This window comes from Stegostoma tigrinum, chromosome 42 (assembly GCF_030684315.1).
Source record: "Stegostoma tigrinum isolate sSteTig4 chromosome 42, sSteTig4.hap1, whole genome shotgun sequence".
NCBI lineage: Eukaryota > Metazoa > Chordata > Chondrichthyes > Orectolobiformes > Stegostomatidae > Stegostoma > Stegostoma tigrinum.
In genome coordinates, this window is record NC_081395.1 from 4,944,800 (window position 1) to 4,969,757 (window position 24,958).

General features: G+C 42.9%; 1 protein-coding gene across 7 annotated transcripts in view; it reads left to right on the top strand.

The window, feature by feature from the left end:
• LOC125449368 (macro domain-containing protein CT2219-like) overlaps positions 1 to 24,958 on the top strand; it is a 987,510-nt gene that overhangs the window by 507,147 nt on the left and 455,405 nt on the right. The gene's annotated exons all lie outside the window — the stretch shown is intronic.

The following is a 24,958-nucleotide window of genomic DNA, read 5'->3' on the forward strand; positions in this document are numbered from 1 at the left end:
CAATCTTACACTATCCCCATCTTTGGATGCCAGCCCAATCCCCTTTGATCCAACTCCCTTCACCTGCTGGCCCTCGCAGCAATCCCACCAGCGCCCCTCCAAAAGAACTCTTCAGCCTGAGCCCCAGGACTCAGCACCCAGCCCACCACCCACTAGTTCTGATGCACTCCACAGACACTGGTCCTGACATCCCACCTCTCCATGCCCCAACACCCTCCTCATCCACACCTCTCTTGTATGCCAGCCTTGTCATTCCCCTTACCAGCTGGCCATAACACACCACTCTTCCACCGACCCTGACATCCTATCCCCACATCTCTATCACTGCCAACCCTGACATCTCCCTTTGTCCACTGGCCCTGATACCTCCCCTCACCCATCAGCCATGACATCCTATCCCCACATCTCCTGCCATCACTGCCAGTGCTGACATCTCCCTTTGCCCACAGTCCCTGATACCTCCTCTCAGCCACCAGCCCTGAATTACCCACCACCAATGCCTGCCCTGGCCACTACTGTCACTGATGTTGACAATCCCTTCACCGCAACCCCATTCCCCCGCACCCACTCAGATTTAGGGACACGTTCTCCTCATCGTAATTGGCAAGAAAAGGAAAGGAGAAAGGAAACATGTTTAAAATGTCAGAATTAGTCCTTGTTAATTAGACAATATTTACTCAATATTCTGTCAGTTGATAGTGCTCAGAAGGGTCTGTCACGGAAGGTCACGCACCACTGAATTACTGGTGAAATGCAGCATTAATAAAAATAAAACTTACTTTGGTTTAGCCCTAACTAATGTGCTGTGGGATTTAGGTAAAATTCTGAAACAGGGTGTGGGGAAACTCGTTACTGCCTACTTTTTAAAAAGGGAAAATCAAAAAATATTGTTGAAAAATACTTCTGTAATAGGCAGAACAAAAGAACAGTATAAATAATTCAATTCAGCTCTCTCCCTCTTATCTAGGACACTTCTCCTTTCTCGAGACAGCCTGAGCCTGATCAGTCTTTTCTGATAGAACCAACAGTCTCAGTGGTTGGAAATTTAAATCTAAGTGCAAGGATTTCAAGAATGGGAGGTACATCTTCTCAGTGTTGAAGATAATACATTTTTAACAATGAGGATGAAAATGCAGACAAGATTTTAGATGAAGGCTGTATCCTGGAAATTTCTGTAAGTCCTCGACTATTTTAATTTGGCAGTCGTATTGTCAATCTGGTTTAGAGGATTTTGAATTTAAATAGCTACAAGACCTGAGCATGCTATCATGTTTGACAATCCAGTGCAGCAATGAACAAATGTTGCAACATCAATTCTGTAACCCTAAAAGTCCCAAGTGTTCTGGATAATATCAGTTCTTCAGTGGTCACATAAAATAGGCCACTCATCATGCTGAGTGATAATGGGAACTGCAGATGCTGGAGAATCCAAGATAATAAAATGTGAGGCTGGATGAACACAGCAGGCCAAGCAGCATCTCAGGAGCACAAAAACTGACGTTTCGGGCCTAGACCCTTCATCAGAGAGCTTTTGTTATATCACAGCAGAGATCAATACATTACAACGTTCAGGTGGCAATTTACGGTTCCACAGAGATCAGATCTTACCTATCAAGTCGCTCAGCGACTAACACAGGATGTACCCTACTTGTTCTTTTCTACTCTATCTCCGTGTATCGTTAGTATTGTATAGCCTGATAAGCAGTAGACTCCATGGCATCATGTCTCCTACTCAAGCTAAAGCATTTGTTTATCATCCATCTCTCCACTTTTAATTAAAAATCTTCTCTCATTGATATCCCTTTTCCTTGATCACCTGACATTATAGGTTGAGAGGGTTGCTTTATAATGAAGGGTTAGACAGGCTAGCCTGCATCCATTTAGAGGAATGTTTAGTGTTTTTATTAATGCATGCAAGACCCTAAGGGGCCTTGACAGGGTGGGTGCTGAAAGGCTACATCCTCATGAGTGAAAGACTAGAACTAAGGCCATAGTTTAAGAATATGAGACCGCTCATTTAAGCTGGAGACGCAGAGTTATTTCTCAGGAGTAATAGAGTCATAGTGCCATATGGCATGGTAACAGATCATTCGGCCCAACATTTCCATGCCAACCAGATATCCTAAACTAATCTAGCCCAATTTGCCAACATTTGGCCCATATCCCTCTCAACCTTTCCTATTCATGTATCCATCCAGATGCCTTTAAAATCCTCCACCATGTCCTCTTGCAGCTCACTCCACACACACACCACCCTCTGTGTACAAATGTTGCCCCATAGATCCCTTTCACATCTTTCCCCTCTCATCCTCAATCTACGTCCTCTAGTTATGGACTCCCCTACCCTGTGGAAATTACCTTGACTATTTATCCTATCCATGCCCCACATGATTTTATAAACTTCTATAAGTTCACCCCTCAGCCTGTGACACTCCAGGGAAAATAGTCCCAACCTATTCAGCGTCTCCCTGTAGCTCAAACCCTCCAACATCCTTGTAAATTTTTTCTGAACCCTTTCAAGTTTCACAACATCCTTCCTATAGCAGGGAGACCGGAATTGCATGCAAAATTGCAATAGTGGCCTGACTAATGTCATGTACAGTTGCTACATGACCTCGCAACGCCAATATTCAATAAAGGGAAAAATACCTTCTTCACTACCCTGTCTGCCTGTGACTGCACTTTCAAGGAACTATGAATCTCTGTGGAATTCTCTTCCCCCACAGTGATAGAGGTGGAGTCATTGAACATTTCTAAGGTGGAGTTTGATATGTTCTTAGCTAACATGGAGTCAAAAGTTACTTCGTGTATTTGGGAAGGTGGAGCTGAAGCTGCAATCAAATCAGCCAAATATTGGAGCAGGCTTGGGAGTTTGAAATGGCCAACTCTTGTTCCAAATATATAAAGTCATATGCATGAGATTATTCTTTCCCACATGGTGCCTTCTACTTTGTTGTTCCTGTCTGCAAACATAGTTTTCCTACTTCATGTTTTGCCCCCGAACATCTTGCAGAGACATAAGTAGTCCCCAAGTTGAAAATGGGTGCCATTCTTGAATCTGTTTGCAATTTGATTTGTTTGCAAATTGCAACACAGTGCAGAACAACATAAAATAGCCAATCCTAAGTATGAGAAAATGTCATATGTCGGATATTTAAAATTACACCCCAATTTGAGATCGTGTATATAAATGCAAGTGTTCGTAAGTTCGATGATTGTAAATCAGGGACCCCATATCCGGTTTTTCTGTTCCTTTGAGCGTCGTGGCATTTAGCTTGTTCACTCCAGTGGTCATTCATTGTTATAGTTGGCAGCTCTGCAATGGCTGTTTCAGCCTATAGCTGTGAGCACATCAGTAAAAATGATCCAATTGTCTTAACAATGGACTTTCAATAGATCCTTGGCCACACATGTTAGGTTATCATATGAGTACAAGTAATAAAACAATTATCAGTAAAATGAGTGAAAGGATTAATTGCAGGCTGGTTAACCTGTCATAATCTTGTGCTAGCAATCAAAATGTTCAAAGAACATTTAACAAAATTGCCACTTTCTGTTGTTATGGAGATTTTTCCACTAGGTTTGCTTGCAGCAGCAATGTATTGGAGATTAATTTGTAATTCCTGGAGGATCGGCAATCTGAAAGCATGGCCAGACCAGGCCCCAGGCACCTGCATAGCCCATTGAATGTTCTCTAGCTTCAATCAATGCTTCCAAGAGAAAGAAGAGGTAAAATGTGAAGAGAGAAAACTTTGAAAGCAAGTCTCTGGCCCTGAAAACATTTCTGTAATAGCACTGAAGACCTGTGCTCCAGAACTGGCTGCATCTCCAGCCAAGCTGATTCAGTACGGCTACGATAGTGGTATCTACCCAACAACGTGGAAAATTGCATCATTAAGTAAAAGAAGGGTTTTGTCAGCACTCGCTTAGCAATAAATTAATGCTCAGTTTGGCTTCCACTAGAGCCATTCAACTCCTAACCTCATCACAGCCTTGGTTCATACAGGGACAAAAAGTTGAATTCCAGAGATGAGGTAACATTGACAGCTCTTGACATCGAGGCCACATTTAACCAAGTGTGGCACCAAGAAGCCTGTGCAAAACTGAAATCAGTGAGAATTGGGGGATATCTCACTGCTGACTTGAGTCATACCTGGCATTTTAGAACATGGCTGTGGTTGTTCGAGGTCAGTCACTCCAGCTCCAGGACCTCACTGCAGGAGTTTCTCAGGGTAGTGTCCTAAACCCAGCTATCTTCAGCTGATTCAGCAATGACCTTTCCTCATTCATAAGTGTAGAAGTGAGGCTGTTTTGCCCAATGGTCAGTACCATTCATGACTCCTCAGATACTGAAACAGACCATGTTCAATGCAGCAGGATCTGGACAATATCCAGTTTTGGGCTGATGAGTAGCATTTGTGTCACACATGTATCAGGCAGTGACCATTTCCAAAATTACCATGATTGAATCCCTCAGTCCCAACATTCTGGAGTTTATTATTGACCAGAAACTGAACTGGACTAGAGTCATAGAAATGTACAGCTCACAGACAGACCCATTGACCCAACTCATCCATGCTGTCCAGATATCTTAAATTAATCTAGTCTCGTTTGCCCACATTTGGCCCATATCCCTCTAAACCATTCCTATTCATGAAGATGCCTTTTAAATGTTGTAATTGTATCAGGCTCCACCACTTCTTCTGGCAGGTTGTTCCATACACCAACCACCCTCTGCTTGAAAACGTTGCTCCTTGGGTCCCTTGTACATCTTTTCCTGGTCATCATAAACCTGTGCTCATCTAGTTTTGGACTCCCCCACCGTGGCAAAAAGACATTGCCTATTGACCCTATCCATATGCCTCATTATTTTACAAACCTCCAAAAGGTCCCCGATCAGCCTCTGATGCTCCAGGGAAAATAGCCCCAGCCTATTCAGCCTCTTCATGTGGCTTAGCCGTCCAATCCCATCAACATTCTTGTAAATCTTATTTGCAGCCTTTCAAGTTTAACAACACCTTTCTATAGCAGGGAGGCCTTGCCATGTAAAATCAGTGGCTAGGAATTCTGTTGCAAGTCACTCATCTTCTCACTCTCTCAAGTTTGTTCACCAACAACAAGGCACAAGTCAGGAGTGTGATTGATACTCCCAAGTTGCATGGATGCGTGTAGCTCCAACAACACTCAAGAAGCTTAACACCGTCCAGGACAGTTTACTTGATTGACACAATGTCCACAAACCTTCACACGATCAATCAGCGATGCTCAGTAGCATTACCATATACCATGTATGAGATGCACTGCAAACATTCACCAAGGCTCCTTAGACAGCAGCTTCCAAACCCAGACTACTGCCATCTAGAAGGAGAAGAGCAGAATATACATGGGAATACCACCACCTGCAAGTTTCCCTCTAAGCCACACACCACCCTGATCTGGAAATATATTGTCGTTCCTTCAGTGTCACTGGATCAAAATCTTGGTCTTTTCTCCATAATGACATTGTGAGTCTGCCTGCAGCAAGTGGATTGCATCAGTTCAAGGAGGCAGCTTCTCATGGGCAACTAGAGATAGCAACAAATGTCAGCTGGCCAGTGATACCCACATTCCAAAGGAATTACAGCTACATCCCTTTGGAAAGTGAAATTTGAAGAACTCTGTGGAGAGGGTACATTAACCCAGAATCTTAACACTGTACTCGGCCATGCCACTATGTGGGCAGCCAGACTGTGCTTTAACCTGACTAGGTGAGTCCAATTCTGCTGAATCTGATTGAAACTGACTAGTTAAATCTCTCCTTTTGCCCCCGTCACAGACACATGCATGCCATTAAAGACATGTATAATTGTCTGAGATCAAAGCTGACAGAAAATGTACTGGGCATGTATGTTTGCTTGAATTTTGTTTTGAGGTGGATAGATAATGAAAGTATCTGTAGCTCCATGCTGGAGATTAGGGTTTAAAGATTGGAATGTCCAAATGATTAGAAAACGCGATATTGTATTCTGTTCTGGAGGGCAGGTTACTTGCCACCGCTCAGGAGAATAGATTGGCTGCTACAGGTGAATGTAAAGGCAGACAGGGTTATCCCTTTGGCTGAATCAAAATGACAAACAGCTGCTTGCGATTCAGGGCACATAGAAACTAACCTCATTGTACCAGCACACAGCAGGAAGGCTGCTGGTCACAGAGCAGCTGCTTCTAGGTTCAGATGTCAGGCCTATTTGTGAAATGCTCAGGCCATACAGGACCTACCTTTGTTTCATGGTTTGCAGTTTTGTTTTTAATTTAACATTTCCTTGACATTTTCCTGCTTTTTTAATGCCCTTCATGGTGCCTGACTATCTCTTCACAGACAATAATAATTTCGTTTGAGTTTTTTTTATTCACATGATGAATGAGGTAGTTTTTTTTGCTTGGGCTGAAGAATATGTCTAGAATCAACCCAACTAGGATTAAATTAATTTTAACACGTGAAAGAAAAAGGAAATTTGAAGTTTGCAGCAGAGATAAGCCCCTCAGTTGGTGAAGAGATCTTGAGCAATTTCTAGGTTCCTGTTGACCCATAAACAATTCAGCCGTTTGCAGTCCTCCACTGGGGATACAGTTTACCGAAAATGTAAAGTATTTGTCAGGCAGTTGGCAACAAGATGTATGTTAGATAGTACAAAGTATGAATGATTTGTTTCTCTTAACCTAGCATGTACCACACACGTACAGGATTGACCCTGAGATGTACATGAATCATACAGTACTTGGCACAAGTGAATTATCAGTTTTACAGTGGTGTAAGCTGCCTCCTTTTTTTTTGCAAATTTGATTCCGTTCTTGCTTGAGGTACAATTCCATGGTGGGTTGCCTTTACGTGCTGAGGCTTGAGATTATCAAGAGGGCTATCTACCACAGGAGACATTTCAGATGGGTGTGATTCTCTCCTCGTTCAAAACCACTCTCGTGCAATCTCCAGCTGCTGTTAATAAGGAACAATCAGGAGTGAGAATCCTGTTCCATTTTCATCTGGATTAACACACAGCAAAGTTGCTAACTTCAAGCTCTTTCTTCAATTTCTGACAGTGGCTCCCACTTTGAAAACATGACAGCATTTCTGTGAAGCACATTGGGATACGCTGAAGTTGCATGATAACGCATGAATTTTATTTTACTCTCTCTCTTTCCCTTTTTCTGTTTCTTTTCCTCCCACTTTCATCCATTGAAACTATATCTCCGTCTTAAGCTGATCTGAAGGACGGCTGTCTTTCAGTTTGATGCAATTGTATGGCTGTACCCTTGATGTTTTGCTGTGAGCTTTATATCAAGAAAGTCAATTCTGAGATGTGTGTGTGATTTTTTAAAAGCTAAGGAAGCTGTTGCCTCTGAACAGCTGGTGGGTTCAGTAGGATTTAGTTTCAGTCATACTGTGAAGGATTGCAAGTGCTGTAGTGGCTTAGTGACCTTTATCAAGCCCCTGTTCACATTTGGCAAGTTAAAAGTGTTTCAGATTAAAGGCAAGCCTCCCTCTGGTAGTTTTATGTAAATATTCCAGATCGGCTGGTTTTAATCTTCCCAGTGCCCAGAAGCTTGAACTAGCCTGAGCCAGGGAATTGGTGAGCTCTCTTTCTTTTATAACTGTCGTTACTTAAGACTGTTGAGCTGCACTGAATACACAGCAAGGGTGCATACAGACAGCAGCTTGATAGGCCTGTCTAAAAGGCAAGTCCTTTATCAATCACTTAACCCTGTTTATACAATCCCAAAACTAGGATTAAAAATTATTTATATACTATGCTAATTACCTGCTTCCCCAAAATAGATAATAATGTTTCTTTTCAAATGCACTTTAAAATAATGTAGCCTGTGCATGCCAGTGCACTGCAATATTTCTGCAAATTGTGTTCTTCATCAGAGCTGATGTGAAAACACTGTATTTCCTGTACAAATATCATTTCACTGTGATACCCATGGGCTATCTTCTATTTACTTCTGCTGTATTTACATCTCCTTGACTTGGAGAAAGGAATGTGTTAAATGGAATTACTCCGTAATGACAGAGTATGTGCATTGAGTTGATGTGAAAAATAACCTAACACTTGCTGGCACTTTTGGAGAATCTCGTCATTGTTACCATTTTTCAAAATAAATTAGATCGTTAAAAGTCAGCTTGGTTCATTCCTAAGCCTAAAGTAATTTTTTTTTCCTTGCTTGGTTTACTCCACCAATTTCCTCCTGTCCTGAAGGCATTGACAGTGTCTTGGAGTAAAGTATCAGAGACATGGTTTCTTGCTGATGTGTTTATTTTTCGCATACGCAAACATAAGAAATAGAAGTGAGTAGGTCATTTGACCCATCTAGTCTGCTCTACCGTTCAACAAAATGATGGCTGACTTGTCTATGGCCTTAATTCCACTTTTTGATATGCCTCCCCCTCCCACATCCGTAACTCTTGTTCATACGTTAAAAATCTGTCCAATTCAACTTTGGACATATTCAGTGACACAGCTTCTATGCAACAGAGAATTGTAAAAAATTAACAACCCTTTGAGAGAACAAATTCTTCCTCAATAGAGTTACAGTCATATGGCCTACCCTTTCCATCTGAAATAGGAAACCCCTTATTTTGGAACTGTCCCCTGTTCTATAATATTTTGGGGGATGTGATAATGTAATGATATTGTCACCATTAATCCAGAAGGCATCCAGGTAATGCTCTGGTGACCAGGGTTCAAATCTCACCATGGCAGATGGTGGAATTTAAATTAAAAGAAAATCTAGGATTAGAGGTTGAACCCATTGTCCATAGTTATAAGAGCCCACCTGGTTCACTAGTGCCAGTTAGGGAAAGAAATCTGCAATCCTTACCTGGGCTGGCATAAATGTGACTCCAAACCCACAGCAAAGTGGTTGCTTCTTAATTGGCCTCTGAAATTGCCTAGCAAGCCATACATCTGTATCAAGCCATAGCAAAGTTTCAAATATGGAATGAAACTGAATGAACCGTTGCCGTAAACAACAAACTGTTGACCCTGAAAAGTTCTCTTTACTAAACTCTGGAGGCCTGGTACCAAAATTGGGATAGCTGTCTTTCAAACTAGTCAAATAACAGTCTGATATAGTCATACTCAAGGAATCATACCTCACAGACTATGTCGGAGACATGTATTTCCCAATCTTTTCAGTATCAAGGTGCGCTTCAATGAGGAAAACAATTTTACACCAATTCGTGCTGTGGAGTTGTTTGTCTCTCTGAAATGTACAGCCATTCTTTTCAATTGAATTGATTGGTCATTAACATTCACTTGAATGTGCATGCCTCTTTACAGTGCATGCACAGTTTCTTCTGAACACGCTTGGTCCTGAGCGTGCATAGTATCAGAAACCACTACGCAAAGCAGTGCAACTTCCACAAGTTTTGCAGCACACTGCTTGACTTGTGGCAGCACACTGGTTGAAAATCCCTGATAACACCATTGCCATCACTGGTACACAGTGATGGCATACAGTCAGGAGGAATGTGCCCTGAAAGTCCTCAACATTTACCCTGGACCCCATGTCGGTAGACTGCTCTTATGTTCCAATTTCTCCCTTTTCTTTTTTTAGTCATCCTATAGTAGGCTTTATAAAGTGTTTTCAATTGTTGTTCATTGTAGGACTCATTGAATATAAGAACACTAGAACAGAAGTAGGCCTCTCAGCCTTTAGAGCCTGTTCCACCATTCAGTGAGATAATGGCTGATCTTTGGCCTACTTCCACGGTGTCCAATCTCTGACTGCTTTTTATCTTCCTTCTCTGGAAACCAAGAGCGCAGAAGCCAACTTTAGTATCTTACTGCTGTGGTGCTAGATAAGATTAATACATTTAGCACCAAAAGATCTTCCTAGTTCTTTTGGTTGAGCTGTTCTCTTAACAATCTGAATTATTAGAGGAACTCAAAAATGTTTGAGTTTTAGTATTTCTAATGTATTCTTAACACAATTGGAGCAATTTGCTCATGATCGTCCTTGCTGGGAATGCAGTCACAGCAACATGCAAAATACTGTTTTGTGTTTAACAAAACAGCAGGTCTATTGTAAATGACATACATGTGTTCCAAAGAACACTTCCTTGCTTTACTTTCCAGAAGCATTTCCTCCAAACACTGGTGTGGAAATTAGGAAACATACTGGCTGAAAATGACACTGGAGGTTTGAGGGGGGTAATGTCAAAATCCACTTTTGAAAGCATTGTAAATGATGCAGAAGTGTGTAGAAGCATTTCAGTTTGTGTAGGAATGTGGTCAGACCAAGAATGGAGATGTGGATAATAGATTCAGCCTTTTTCTGTTTCCTGCATTTATAAGACAAGATCAATGAGTTTTCTCTAGGCTTTTTTCTTTCATCATATTAATGATCTCCACTCATCACCTAATCTCACAGCCCTGTCTCTGATGATTTCACCCTAGACTTATCTACTCACTTCAGATCTTATTCCCTCAGTGGCACTCCTGACATTACATCGTCTAATGATTGATTTTCTCACATTAATCTTATTCAATCCCTTTGATGAAGAATAAAAATTCTTCCATTTCTTCATTATTTTTTCTTGATTTTCTCTTGATTTCCAACCAACAACTATTGCCACTTACCTTTGACTGCTCCACCCTTGGTCCTTCACCATATCGTAATATTTTTAGCATCCCAGTTCTTGTGGGCTTCCTAAATTTCCCTCAGGCTGAAGTTCAAGAAGGATGACCTGTTCTGCTAAACTAGTTTTTCAAAGCTTTGCTCTTGTTCACCAATATAACATAATAGTTTAGTCATCTCATAATCTATACCCCTGTTAAGGATTGTGCTAAATGGTGAGAAAGCAGATATCCTTTCTCCCCTAAACAAAAGCCCAAAGAACTGTGAATGCTGTAAATCAGAAACAAAAACAAATTACTGGAACTCAGCAGGTCTGGCAGCATCTGTGGAGAGAAAACAGACTAAATGTTTTGGGTCCAATGCCCTTTACCTTGGCTTCTCGATTTTCAAAAGTACTTGCACTTCAATACGAGGATAATTTGGAATCTCAAGTTTTCTGTGCATTGAATCCTGAAAACAAACCTGACTCCGTTCGTTGGAATTAAGTAAGAAAATCTCATGAAGAGAAGACTGTGGGAAGAGCAGCAATCTCTCCAGTTGTGGCTGGGGCATACCTTCAGGGACAAGATTGAGATGCATCATTAGAGTAAAGTGTTGGAGCTTGCATTACTTGTAACTAGACGAAATCAAAAGTAGAATTATTTTTCACCTTTGTGAATATGTAATCACACACAAACTGATAATTCATTTTAAATACGGTATGCACAAAAAGCTCAGCATGAAAGATGGCAGAGTGACAGGACCACTTATAATGTGGCAGCAAGGATTTAACTGTTCATTGAACTCAACATTCAATCAGTTTCTCATCAAATTCTCCTGACAGAAATCTTTAATGTTATTGCACAGTTCAGTCTATAGAGCTTATATTCCTTTTGGTTTGGTTACAAAGACTAACAGATGAATCCAACTGAGGAGCTTCAGAATTCAGAAGGAGGGTACTGAAAGATGCTATGATTTAAGATTGTCTTCAAATTTAATTTGTTCCTCAAAATTAAGATCTTGTTATTATGAAAAACTTCTGATACTGGGAAAAGCCTACAGTCCAGGTCATCATTGAGCGTGGAACAAGACCATCCTTTAACTGGCTGCTGCAGGTGCTGCCCAAAGATATGATCCAGCACATTGTAACATCATTTTCTGATGATACTGGTGAGTCTTTTGGATGAAGTGTTAAACTGAGACACCCTCTGCCATCATTGGTGGATGTGAAGGATAACTGTGGCAGTATTTGGAAGAGAAGCAGGAAACTACTCCTGGGCCACAGGTGAAGGTAGTAAAAACAGGTGGTGCTGAAAATACTCAGCTGGCCTGACGGCATCTGTGGAGAGAGAACCCAAGTTAACATTCTGAGTCAAATGTGATTCAGGACTCATCTAAATATGAATGATACGGCCTTTAACCATGTTGGTGTGGGGATTTGCTCAGTGGCAACTTGTCCCTTTTAACCTCCAACAGTACAGTAATGAGAAGAAGAAAATGTGCCTCAGATGGCTTTGTGGTTTCCCAGCTTTGGGAGTTACTGGGTGGAGAGAAGGGACCAAAAGATCTTGCCATGCTCCTTTAACTATCAGCTTTGGTAAAGAAGTTATCAACTTCTTTCTAGCAAAATTGTCTTCTTCATTCATCCACTGACAATACCAGCACTTATCGTCCATTCCTAGTTCCCCTTGAAAGCTTGAGGTGAGCCATCTTCTTGAGTACAGCCAAGTCGCTTGCTCGGTAATCTCAGAGAATAGTTGGGGTTGTTGGAGATAATGGGAACTGCAGACGCTGGAGAATTCCAAGATAATAAAATGTGAGGCTGGATGAACACAGCAGGCCAAGCAGCATCTCAGGAGCACAAAAGCTGACGTTTCGGGTTGTTGGTTGGTTTGCCAAGCTGCCTGGTTTTCATGCAAATGTTTCGTCTCCCTTCCAGGTGAAATCGTCAATGCTGTGTAGCCTCTGTTGAAGTGCTGTTATGCTGTCCCGCTCTGAATTTATATGATCCAGTATGTCATGGTGGGTAGTCTTGTTTACAGTTTTGTACTGTAGTGGCATAGAGATGGGGTCTATTTCAACATGTTTGTTAATTGCATCAGTGGTTGAAAACCAGGCCTCCAGAAATTCTTATATTTGTCTTTGTCTTCTTGTACTAGTACTGCAACTTTTGTCCCAGTTAAACTGATGTCCTTCTATGTTGGAGTGTATTGAAATGAGGGAGAGTTGTTTGCCCTGTTTTGCTGCGAGTTGGTGCTCCTGTATCCTGGTGGCGAGTTTCCTGCTCGTCTGCCCTAAGTAATGTTTCTCGCGGTTGCTGCATGTTATTCTGTATATCACATTTGTCCTGCTCATTGTGAGTATGGGCTCTTTCATCTTTGAGAGTAACTGACGAAGTGTGGTTTTTGGTTTTTTAACCAGATTCTTTTTACAAACATCTAGTAGTTTCATATTCACTTTTTACTTTTTATTTCAGATAGTCAACAATTGTGGATCTCCAACTTTCATGGTGCTTGATAGCAGCCAATATTTTAGTGTTGTTCTCAAACCTTGTACGTGTTCTGCTTTTTAAAACTGCCTGCAATTCCTTCTTTGTTTTCCTCTGGGTCTGCTGCACTCAAGTCACTACCAGATGTTCCAGCTTCTCTCTCTCCTAAGGATGTGCCCAAAAGATGGAAAATGTCGTTTTGCAAAAATTTCTTCTAATCGTTGGCTTCCTCATTAGTTCTGCGTCTTATAACTGATTCTTCATCTTACATCTCAGAAACAGCATCTCAGTTGCCCTTAGTGTACTTTCCATTGTCTTGCCTGTATTCCAAGTTTCGCATCCGAGTTGAGATGTAACATTGTATGATTCTGTTTCTGGCCATGAGAGAGATTCTTAGTTCTAAGATTGTCTGACATTATTGGTGAAGGTAATAAAGTGTGAGGCTGGATGAACACAGCAGGCCCAGCAGCATCTCAGGAGCACAAAAGCTGACGTTTCGGGCCTAGACCCTTCATCAGAGAGGGGGATGGGGGGAGGGAACTGGAATAAATAGGGAGAGAGGGGGAGGCGGACCGAAGATGGAGAGAAGAGAAGATAGGTGGAGAGGAGAGTATAGGTGGGGAGGTAGGGAGGGGATAGGTCAGTCCAGGGAAGACGGACAGGTCAAGGAGGTGGGATGAGGTTAGTAGGTAGGAAATGGAGGTGCGGCTTGGGGTGGGAGGAAGGGATGGGTGAGAGGAAGAACAGGTTAGGGAGGCAGAGACAGGCTGGGCTGGTTTTGGGATGCGGTGGGGGGAGGGGATGAGCTGGGCCGGTTGTGTGGTGCAGTGGGGGGAGGGGATGAACTGGGCTGGTTTAGGGATGCAGTTGGGGAAGGGGAGATTTTGAAACTGGTGAAGTCCACATTGACACCATTGGGCTGCAGGGTTCCCAAGCAGAATATGAGTTGCTGTTCCTGCAACCTTCGGGTGGCATCATTGTGGCACTGCAGGAGGCCCACGATGGACATGTCATCTAGAGAATGGGAGGGGGAGTGGAAATGGTTTGCAACTGGGAGGTGCAGTTGCTTACTGCGAACCGAGCGGAGGTGTTCTGCAAAGCGGTCCCCAAGCCTCCGCTTGGTTTCCCCAATGTAGAGGAAGCCACACCGGGTACGATGGATGCAGTATACCACATTGGCAGATGGGCAGGTGAACCTCTGCTTAATATGGAAAGTCATCTTGGGGCCTGGGATAGAGGTGAAGGAGGAGGTGTGGGGGCAAGTGTAGCATTTCCTGCGGTTGCAGGGGAAGGTGGCGGGTGAGGTGGGGTTGGAGGGCAGTGTGGAGCAAACAAGAGAGTCACGGAGAGAGTGGTCTCTCCAGAAAGCAGACAAGGGTGGGGATGGAAAAATGTCTTGGGTGGTGGGGTCGGATTGTAGATGGTGGAAGTGTTGGAGGATGATGCGTTGTATCCGGAGGTTGGTGGGGTAGTGTGTGAGAACGAGGGGGATCCTCTTTGGGCGGTTGTGGCGGGGGCGGGGTGTGAGGGATGTGTTGTGGGAAATGCGGGAGATGTGGTCAAGGGTGTTCTCAACCACTGTGGGGGGAAAGTTGCGGTCCTTGAAGACGTTGGACATCTGGGATGTGCGGGAGTGGAATGCCTCGTGGGAGCAGATGCGGTGGAGGCGGAGGAATTGGGAATAGGGGATGGAATTTTTGCAGGAGGGTGGGTGGAAGGAGGTGTATTCTAGGTAGCTGTGGGAGTCGGTGGGCTTGAAATGGACATCAGTTACAAGCTGGTTGCCTGAGATGGAGACTGAGATCCAGGCACGTGAGGGATGTGCTGGAGATGGCCCAGGTGAACTGAAGTTTGGGGTGGAAGGTGTTGGTAAAGTGGATGAACTGTTCGAGCTCCTCTGGGGAGCAAGAGGCGGCGCCGATACAGTCATCAATGTAACGGAGGAAGAGGTGGGGTTTGGGACCTGTGTAGGTGCGGAAGAGGGACTGTTCCACGTAACCTACAAAGAGGCAGGCATAGCTGGGGCCCATGCGGGTGCCCATGGCCACCCCCTTAGTCTGTAGGAAGTGGGAGGAATCAAAAGAGAAGTTGTTGAGGGTGAGGACGAGCTCGGCTAGATGAGGGTGTCAGTGGAGGGGGACTGGTCGGTCCTGCGGGACAGGAAGAAGCGGAACGCCTTGAGGCCATCTGCATGCGGAATACAGGTGTATAGGGACTGGACGTCCATGGTGAAAATGAGGCATTGGGGGCCAGGGAATTGGAAGTCCTGAAGGAGGTGGAGGGCATGGGTGGTGTCACGGACGTAGGTAGGGAGTTCCTGGACCAAAGGGGAGAAAATGGAGTCCAGCTAGGTGGAGAATAAAATGTGAGGCTGGATGAACACAGCAGGCCCAGCAGCATCTCAGGAGCGCAAAAGCTGACGTTTCGGGCCTAGATCACCTTCCTCCAGATAGGTGGAGATGAGTTCGGTGGGGCAGGAACAGGCTGACACAATGGGTCGACCAGGGTAGGCAGGTTTGTGGATTTTGGGAAGGAGATAGAAACGGGCCTTGCAGGGTTGGGGAACAATGAGGTTGGAGGCTGTGGGTGGGAGGTCCCCTGAGATGATGAGGTCATGAATGGTGTTGGAGATGATGGTTTGGTGCTCGGGTGAATGGTTTGGTTTGTTATTTATTGTTTGGTTTATTTCATTGACTGAATTTAAATTTGAACTCACATCTCCAGATTATTTGTCTGACCTCTGGTTTACTAGCCTCATAATACTGCCTCTATCCTACATCCACTATTAAGACATGTTGGCCATAGAATGTCCAGGACACAGAGTGAAATGCAGCTAGCTGAAAGTGTCGTCTGTTACAAATGCAGCAGAATCATGTTGCTGCCCTTGAATTACACTGTCCCCTGCCCAAAACAAAACCAGAAGATTCTCTCCTTGCCAAAAGAATGTTGAGTGCACATTTCTGATACCAACAATGGGAGTGGAAGGTTGGCCAACTGCAGCCTTTCTGAAATGAAAAAGCACAATTGTTACTAGCTTGTCATTTTAAAGTTTGCTCATGTGTTGTAAATCCAACTTAAATGGCTGGATTTTCCCATTCTTTGGCAATTTTGCTTTGAATGGGAGTCCTGGTCTGCTGTGACCTCCGACAAAGGGTCTAGGCCTGAAACGTCAGCTTTTGTGCTCCTGAGTTGCTGCTTGGCCTGCTGTGTTCATCCAGCTTCACACTTTATTATGTTGGATTCTCCGGCATCTGCAGTTCCCATTATCTCTGCTGTAACCTCTTGTTGGCTTTACTCATGCAATGTTCCACTCTTCATCTCATAGTTATGCAACTGCCCTCTTTAGTGCCCGTCTCATGGAATATTTCAGCAGAAATGGGGAACAAGGGGAAACAGTCTCTCCACATCTACTCTGTCAAGTCCCGTAATAATATTGTACGCTTCAATTAGGTTGCTTCTCATTCTCCTAAACTCCAGTAAGTACAGGCCCAACCTACCCAACCTCAAAAGATAGCTCTCCATTATGGGATCATTATGAGCCATCTCTGATTTGCTTTGAAAGGCAATAGACCTTTCTTTAGGTAAGGGGTCAAAAACAGTTCACGATATTCCACCTGTGGTCTAACTAGTGCCTTGTACAGTTTTAGCAAAACCTTCATTCTTTTATACTCCATTCCCTTTGAAATAAAGGTCAACATTCCGTTGGCCTTTCCTGTTATGTGCTGAACTTGGAGGCTGGCTTTCGTGATTCATGCACGACAGAGGGGATCCTTTTTTTAACATTGGACATCGTATGGATGTGGGGGAGGGCTTGTGTGAATAAAGAACTGGAACCAATTCATGCCTCCTCACCTGGGAGCTTGACCATTTGGAGTACCCTGTCTGGATTTGTAACAAATTGGGGGTGGTGGGGCAGTGGTGCGGGGGTAAGGGACTTGCCTGGGATCTGTGCATAGCAGTATCTGTTCTGTTCTCCTGAGCTACTTTCTATAGTGGTGAGTTCCACATTCTCATTATGCTCTGGATAAATGTTTTCTTAGCTGAATGCTGACATAAGGGCCATTAAAAAATAAAGAGAGGTGTTACATCTGCTGCTGGCTCCTAGGGGCATGGCTTCCTGAGAATATGATGCCCAGTGCTGGTGAGGAAGAGGAAATGGGAGATGTGTGAAGTGTTTTATCTCGCTGGCCGCATTCAGGATGTAGCTCCTCTTGGAGCCCTGTTTTGCAGTGCTGGGTGTGAAAGGGTTGGCAGTCAGTGCTCTGGCCAGCTGCTTCCAAGTGGCACAAGTAATAATTCTTGGTCGTCTGCTTACACACAGGATTTTGATTGCATGGTTGTATTCATTTACATACCCATTTGTGCAATAGTAAAATATCAAATTGAAATCCTTACAAGCAGCTAAATTTCGGAAACCTTCTCTGCAGATCTTTAAATGTACCGTTTAGCTGGCTGCATTCAACAGAATTCTAGGGGAGAAGTGGATAAAGCAGACACACTGCTTGGCTTTTTCATAGCTTGTTTAAATTGATTCATTGCATGACGTGCCAACATTTTAAATATATTCTGACAGAATTCTGAAAATTCAAGTTTCCCCTGTGGCCAATGACAGCAGACAGAATAAGTGCGATGAAGAAAAGGCAGAACTTGTTGAAATTGCCTCAAATACCTGAAGGTGAGAGATTGAAAAGAGGACGAGTCGAGCTCAGCATGTGGAGGTCCTCAGGGTCTCCAAGGTAGTCACTTACGGCACTGGCACTCAGAAACAAGGGCCAGGGTCAGCAGACAGAATGCAAGAAAAGGAAGAATTACCGCTCTTCATAATTCTTGAACAGAATATCCAATGTTCTTCTTTGTCAGGAATTCTGTGCTTCCACTTTTAACAGTCAACTCCAACATCTTATTGAATGGCTGCAGCTTACTTCAAGGTCGAGTAGACTCCCATCTTTGGTGTGAATTGGCTTGCAGCAAGCCATATGTCAATGTGACCTGTGAGTTTGAGCAGGTGGACTGTAGAACTATGTCAGAATCACAAACAAGGGAGGAAATTAAAAGTGCCAGGAATGGCTTCTCTGTGAATTTCCATGTTGCCAAAATTGCCAACTTGGTTCCACACTGCCAAAGCACTGGAACAGCTCTACCTTGTTATCTCAGATTCTCCAGCATCTGCAGTTCCTACTATCTCTGGAACAGCTTTGAATTTTATTTCTGCATATTCACCCAGATCTAGGACATTGAGTGATACCTCAATGTATACCTCCAGATATCAGGTGAAGCAATAATTATATTCGCCTGCATTGTCCTTCATTGTAACTTATTCTGCTAACACGCACAGCCCAGATTGCAACATGAAGTATGGCTATTTGAATAAAATTTTGAGTTGAGCCTGGAAAGATGCATCTAGCAAGACTCTTCAAACAAGTAGAGAAAATCAAAAACAGAAATTGCTACAAAAACGCAGCATGCCTGGCAGCATCTGTGGAGAGAGAGTTAATGTTTTGGGTCCAGTGACCCTTCTTCAGAACTGATGATGGCTCGGAAAATGTTTCTTCTGGGTATCTGGTTTCCAGAATCTGCAATTTTTCCAGCCTCTTAAGTAGAGAGAATAATTGGAACAGTAAAGATTTGGAGTATTGGGAAGTGGAAAATGTGTATGACACAACCATAAGACGTCACAAGTTGTAGTTTTTGACGCTGTGAACAGCTGCTAATAAGAGTTTTACATGAACACTTAGTGAAAACTTTGTTGTGCTGCTTCTGCCTGATGTTGATTACTTGCAGACAATATGTTTAAACGTTTCCATTAGAAAACAAAGTGAAGTACTGAACTTAAAAAGACTCCTTTCCCCTGAGTAGATGTTGAGGGCACAGACCTAGAATATTTCCCAGTGATTATACTTTGTCATGATAAAGGATGCTTGTTGAAGATGAAGCACTCTATCATTCCATATCAGTCCATGTCGTTGATTTGACATTACAGCCGCTTTCCTATTTAAGATTTACTTTAAAATGATCTGAACTTACTTTGAGGTGTTTGTAGTAAATATGATCTGAAATATAATGTAAGTCATCTATTTTCATAATGACACATTGAATAATTACTGTACTCCTCAAAACATCTATTTTGCCACATTGAACATTTGCAAAGAATGTGGATGGTATTGAAAGCACAGTTTTGTTATTTGTCCCTACCCATTAACTTTTCCTATTACTGTGGAGAAGTTGTCCATTAGTAATTACAGAAGAGCCTTTAATTGTGACTTATAAAGTCAACCACTGAGAAGTGCAGTGTTTCACTTTTGCTGTTCCCATGAATTCTGCATCCAATTGAGAATGTCCCATGTTGTGTAATCATAGATCCTGGAGTGGCATAGCCAACATGCACTTGCCAGTCTTCCTGGAGGCATGTTTTTGTAAATGGGAATGCTGCTGTAATCTCAAAATCCCCTAGACTAAGACTGATGACCTAGATGGGATTATTTCCCGCAGCTCTAAAGGTTCTCTTTGTTGAAACTTGTCCTGTTTTGATTGGAACCCTTAAGGGGCCCATCAGCAAGATCAGCTCATTGCTGAAGGCATGATAAGGCCCAATAGGAAGGAACACAACATTCATCATGTGAGTAATGGAATTGACATTTTATGAAAAAAGGCCCAGAAAACATTTAGTCAGCAATATTAATTTACTTCTCCAAAATGGGAAATTTTTTTGAATCGTATGTGCTTTCTGTAAATTTTAATCCTCTCATGAGTAAATTGAGTAGTTTTTTTTATGAAATTAAATTTTAATAAAACGAAGACTTTTGATGCCATAAGCAAAATACTGTGGATACTACAAATCTGAAATGAACATAGGCGATGTCTGTGGTATGAGAAACCGAGTCGACACTTCAGGTCAGTGATCTTTCAGCAGAATATCATTAAATGAATATTTCTTTAAAATAATCAGAGCACAGTAGATGCCTGTTTGCACTGTCCAGAAGAATAGACTACAGTTCTTTCTCCAGTGTGGACGAAGCTGTTATAATACAGCTGCTAACACAATACCAAATATTGAATTCATTTTTTCATACAACATTTCACTCAAATTGAGGTGCTGATGTGTTCTTATAATGTGCACTGCATTTTGACAGATTAACTACTAAAAATGTTTATATATAATTTGGGCTATTGTTTTGTGCAATTGACTTACAGAATTTTACTGTACTGAAGGTGGCATTCGACCCACCGTGTCTATAGTGGCTCCCGAAAGAGTTACCTAGCTAGCCTCATTCTCCAACCCTGTCTCCATGGCCATCTAAATTCATTACTTTCAAACATTCTCAACACATCCTAGCCTTGAGGCCAAGAATTCTGACAAGCTTAGACTTCCAAGCCAGGACCTTAGAGTTGGCTCAGAAAGAAAACTTCCATTTCATAGAATTCCTTCAGTGTTGGAGCCGGCCATTTGGCCCATCGATTCTGCACAAACTTTCTGAAGAACATCCCACCCTATCCCTGTAATCCTGCATTCCCATGGCTAATCCACCTCGCCTGCACATTCCCGGACACTATGGACAATTTAGCCTGGCCATTCCACCTAACATGCACAGCTTCAGACTGTGGGAGGAAACTGGAGCACCCGGAGGAAATCCATGTAGACACGTGTAAAGCTCACAAAGAAAATTGCCTGAGGCTGGAATTGAACGCAGGTCCCCAGCACCATGAGACATCAGGTTTAACTATTATGCCACCATTCACCCATCATCTGTCGGTAGTTTGATTGCAGCTTGTGACTGAGTTTCTCAATGCATTAACCGTGCTCTAGCCACAACATTGATAATCTTCTGCTGCTGCTTTTTTCTCTTTATTCTTGTATGAGATGTGGGTGTCTCTGGCATGGCTGGCATTTTTTAACACATCACTTGTTACCCTTGAGCCAATTGGCTTCCTTGGCCATTACAGAGTACAGTTAAGAGTCAACCACATTGTTATGGAACTGGAGTAACTTATTGTGATCACTTTGCTTCATGGAAATTGTTTAAAAAAAACCATAAATGTTGTATTCTCCTTGTCTTAGTGATATAAGTATGTTGTTATCGCCCTCAGTATCACGCCGACGCTCCCATTTTTCATCAGTTTGAAGAGAGTGAATGCCGAGTAGATGTTTACAAAGGGGGGAATTCACAGCAAGCCCTGACCAATCATCACATAGACACTTTGCGGCAGGGATTACTAGATAATTCTGAGGAGCAAGGAGTCTAACTGATTTTCTCTAACTGAACCCTGGTGCCTTCCATCCAACCTAATGATTTTACCTTTATAGAGGTTTATAAAACCATGAGGGAATAGATAGGGTGAACAGCCAAGGTCTTTTCCCTACGGTGGAGAGTTCAGAACTAGAGGGCATAGGGGAGGGGGAAAGATATAAAAGGGACCTAAGGGACAACTTTTTCACACAGAGGGTGGTGCGTGTATGGAATGAACTGCCAGAGGAAGTAGTGGAGGCTCGTACAATTACAGCATTTAAAAGGCATCTGAATACGTACATGAACAGGAAGGGTTTGGAAGGATATGAGCCAAATTCTGGCAAATGGGACTAATTTAATTTAGGATATCTGGTTGGCATGGATGAGTTGGATCAAGTGGTCTGTTTCCATGCTGTTCGACTCTATGACTCTGTGGCTGTACTTGCCACTCTAGGGGAGTTGTGCTAGCTGAATGCAGACCAGGAATCAGTCCTGGGTCCCTTTGATTTCTATGGCTCGGATTCATATGAGACAGATTGTTAATTCCGAGCTGTATCCATAACAAATAGTTAGTGGCAGCAGTCTTGGCTTGTGAATGTTGTGCACTCAGCTCTACCCTTACATTAATGTTGTCAGGAATTCTTTAAGTTACAACTATGCAGATGCAAATCGTTTATGTTTTATTGAACTCTGCCTTCCAGCTGACAGTTCTCAAATGTAAAATTATGTATTTGACTAAGTTTCCTCTTTAGAACAATTTATAGCTATTACTTTGGCAAGTCCTGGCTTGTTATAATGATATCTGCAGCATGATTGAACCTGAAAGTGAACCAAATAATCCCAGTGTTGCTGAAATTATGGATGTATTTTCTGTATATGCAACTGGTTGGGGTTGATTAAAATAATTTTGAACGTTTGATCAAAAGCCTGAAATTTTGCAAGGTTAACTAATAGCGTCAAGAGATTTTGCATTTGGATAAGCACTTTTTTCAGGATCTAGAATGCACTGATTAGAGTTTACAAAAGACCAAATTGCTGAGCTGTCCAAATGTGTAGCCATCACCAAAGCGGAGACAATATCAAAGAATGAAAATTAGTGTCCCAAATTCATGAAAGACCTTGACAACCCAAATTAGTGTTTGGAGAAGTGGTGGATATAACTTACTGTAGAGGGTTGCAAGGTTGCGGGATTTGTCAGTGGGCACAGGCTGATCTTGTGCGCAAGTTCAAAGTGCTGAGCTATCTGAACAGGAGAGAGACATTTCAGTGGAAGGATCGGGAAATTGCGCAGCTTCTGGTCATGACGTGCAAACCTCTCTTCCTGCACTTTTTTTCAGATAATACTTTAATACCCAGCGACAGTAAAGCTGAAAAATTTAGTCTCTGATATCTAGTTTCAATTGCAAGTTTGTAAAAATTATGTCAGGGTGTGGGTATCACCAGCAATGTCAGCATTTATTGCCAGTTCTTGCCAGTGGATGCAGTATGCCACATTGGCAGATATGCAGGTGAACATCTGCTTGATATGGAAAGTCATCTTGGGGCCTGGGATGGGGGTAAGGGAGGAGGTGTGGGAGCATCCGCTGTACCCGTTGTGGCCTCCTCTATATTGGGGAAACCAAGTGGAGGCTTGGGGACTGCTTTGCAGAACACCTCCGCTCGGTTCGCAATAAACAACTGCACCTCCCAGTCACGAACCATTTCAACGGCCCCTCCCATTGCTTAGACGATATGTCCATCCTGGGCCTCCTGCAGTGCCATAATGATGCAACCCGAAGGTTGCAGGAACAGCAACTCATATTCCGCTTGGGAACTCTGCAGCCCAATGGTATCAATGTGGACTTCACAAGCTTCAAAATCTCCCCTTCCCCCACTGCATCCCAAAACCAGCCCAGCTTGTCCCCGCCTTCCTAACCTGTTCTTCCTCTCACCTATCCCCTCCTCCCACCTCAAGCCGCACCTCCATCTCCTACCTACTAACCTCACCCCACCTCCTTGACCTGTCCATCTTCCCTGGACTGACCTATCCCCTCCCTACCTCCCCACCTATACTCTCCTCTCCACCTATCTTCTCCTCTATCCATCTTCGGTCCGCCTCCCCTTCTCTCCCTATTTATTTCAGAACCCTCTCCCCATCCCCCTCTCTGATGAAGGGTCGAGGCCCGAAACATCAGCTTTTGTGCTCCTGAGATGCTGCTTGGCCTGCTGTGTCCATCCAGCTTCACATTTTGTTATCTCGGATTCTCCAGCGTCTGCAGTTCCCATTATCTCTGCTGTAGGTCTGGACTCACGGAGAGCAGATTTCTAATCCGAATTTATGAACAGGATTGTTCCTTAGTTACTACTGCCTATGCTTTCATGGTTACCTTTATTGAGGTTAACTTTGAATTCCATATCTATTGCGTTTAATTCAGTCTAACAGCTGCTGTGACAGGATTTGAATCTTTGCCCCAACAGAGTATCTTGGTCCTCCATATCATCAATCCAAGTACGTTACCACCTTACCACTGCCTTCCCAAGAAGCCTTTGGCTGCATTCCTGGTTATGTTTTAGGGTAGTTTGATTAAATGGACAGTCTGTGTGTGAGATAAGCAGAACCTTTGTAAGATAGTGTTTTCCTTTGCACAAAGACTCTGATTTCCTTCCCTTGGTATAGTCGTATTTGCCCAGCTTCAACATCTTCTTTTGAAACCCTCATCTATGCATTGATTGCCGCCATTTGAATGTTTTCCAGCCAGCCTCGCATCTTCCATACTCCAGAAAGATCAATTCGGCCAACACTCTGCTGTCCGTGTCCTAAATCTCACCCTTACACCCACTGTTTTCAATGCTGGCTGATGTACATTGCCTCACTTCTGGCAACATGATGATTTTGAATTTCTGCATCCTTATCTTCAAACTATCACTGTGGTTCTACACTACATCTATAACTGAAGCCTGGAAAACAAAATAACTATGAATGCTGAAGGTCTGAAACAAAAACAAAAATTGTTGAAAAAACTCAGCAAATCTGTTGGCAGCATTTGTGGAGAGAAGGCAGATTTAGCCTTTTGAGTACAATGACTGTCTTCGGAGGTTCTCCATCAATTTCTGTTTCTGTTCTGGAACATTCTACCAGGAAGTCAATTTCATAACTGTTTTTGAAATGCATTTGACTGCAGGTACCTGAGGATTAGGAATTTGCAGGATTTGGGACAGACAGCATGGTAGTGATTGCTCTTTCAAAAAGCCTAAAAACATCTTTCAGTGACATACACTTCTATAATTCTAAGCTCCTCCACCCAGAACCTTCTAAGATCACTGCACTGCTCTATTCTAGTTTTGTCATATTGCATGGTTTCCGTCTCTCCAGCATTGGAGGCCTGAAGCCCTAAAGTCTGGAATTCACTCCCCAAATTCTGTCCTGTCCCACCTCTTTGGCCTCCTTTAAATTATCACTTAAACCCTACCATTTTGAGCAAGTGTTTGGTCACCTAAGTTTGGTCACCTAATTATGCCCCAGTATCAAATTGTATGTAAAGATACTGCTGTAAATTGCATTGAGGATTTCTTCCTTGTATTGAGATAGTACAAATGCGCTTTGTTAATTAACCCTATCTATACTCCTTATTATTTTATAAACTTCTCTCAAGCTCCTACACTCCAGTCT